We start from the raw sequence: 1,785 nt of genomic DNA on the forward strand, positions 1-1,785 counted from the left end.
TAAAAATATCATGGCTTGTGCTTTCGACTTGGAGTATTTGATGGTGTCACAAGATATTATTTCACAAATTTGGAAAGAGTTAATTACTGCAAGTGACTCCATTTCCAGTGACTTAAATAAATACGGCTGTATTACCTGTCAACCAAGACATTTTTCAAAAAAAATACTCAATTTCTAAGCCACATTGGGTTATTAGTCAGTGCATTAACTTGGTCATTGAATGGTAAGACCAGGCTTGGCCATAGTTTTCACAGAACAGAATCCTGGAAATGGATAATAATGGGCTGTTTCTTTGATGTCAGCAAACAAATTTGACAATATTATTTTTCTGGGTATCAAACAAAACAAAACAACACTAACCTCTTGATATTGAAATTTCTCTTTGAACTCCTCTGAAGATGCCATTACTGTCCATATCTCAGCAATCAAAGTACCCACCAGAAGGCAGAGCTTCCTGGGGTTGTGTGTGTGTGTGTGTGTGTGTGTACGTGTGTGTGTGTGTGTGTGTGTGTGTGTGTGTGTGTGTGCTCACGGGCGTGCACAAGAATGAGGAAGTCATTCTGCCTTTCTGGTTGGAATGTCTGTATTTGATCATCTATTCTTGAAATGACTCACAAAGAATAAAAATAATCATCCTACTCAAAGTAGCCAGTTCCCAAACTGTTACCCATACACTAAGAGGTAAGAAACTTGATCCAAATTGTATTAAAAATTCAATGCATTGCTTTCTTTATCATTAAGGCCTTGCTGCTAAGAAGCTGTCAGGTGTATGAAACAGAATGCTTAGTGCCAGAGTTGATTGTGGCCAATCTTTTTATCTTGACACAAACCTATAACAGAGAGTTTATAGTTAGCACAATTTGTGCATCACAACTTGAGTAGCACTGATGTAGAAAAATACTTTCTGTGGCAATTTAACTTTATTTGTTGTATTAAAAAAAAACACATGCTGTAAGATCTACCCTCTTCACAAATTTTTAAGTGTACAGTACAGTATTGCTATCCATAAGCACAGTGTTGTACAGAGGTCTCTAGAACCTTTTTCATCTTTCACGACTGAAGCTCTATATTTATTAAACAATAACTCCCCATTTTGTCCTCTCCCCAGATCCTGGCAACCACCATTCTACTTTCTGCTTCTCCATTTGACTAGGTTAGATTCCTCATATAAGTAAAATCATGCGGTATTTGTGCTTCTGTGACTGGCTTATTTCACTTAGCATAATGTTTCAAGGTTCATCCATGTTGTATGACAACCTAAAAGTCCACTGATGGAGGAAGGGACAAAGAAAATGTGATATATACATAAAGTGAAAGAGAATTCAGCCATAAAAATAAGGAAATCTTGTCATATGTGACAATTTAAATTTAAACTTTCAGTGACTACTGCTGTAATTAATATTGTAATTTAACAAACGTTAACTCTATATTAAGAAAAAAATGAAAGAAACTGCGTTCATCCATTGACATTGATCTTATAAGCAATTTAATGAAAGCAATTCTTATGTTAATAGTTACAGTTCCATTTCTAACAGCTTAATCAGGAAGTTACTAAAATTATAATACAGCCAAACTCAATGTATCCATCACCCAATTCCTCTAAATAATTATACCTTACATAACTACAATACAACATTAAAATCAGACAATGATACAATGTGTGTATTTACTTCTACATCATTTTATTACACATGTAGGTTTGTGTAACCACTATCACAATAAAGATGTAGAGCTATTCCATCACCACAAAGATTTCCCTTTATGGTCACATCCACCTTCCCCACC

Source organism: Propithecus coquereli, unplaced genomic scaffold, assembly GCF_000956105.1.
Source record: "Propithecus coquereli isolate 6110/MARCELLA unplaced genomic scaffold, Pcoq_1.0 Scaffold74, whole genome shotgun sequence".
NCBI lineage: Eukaryota > Metazoa > Chordata > Mammalia > Primates > Indriidae > Propithecus > Propithecus coquereli.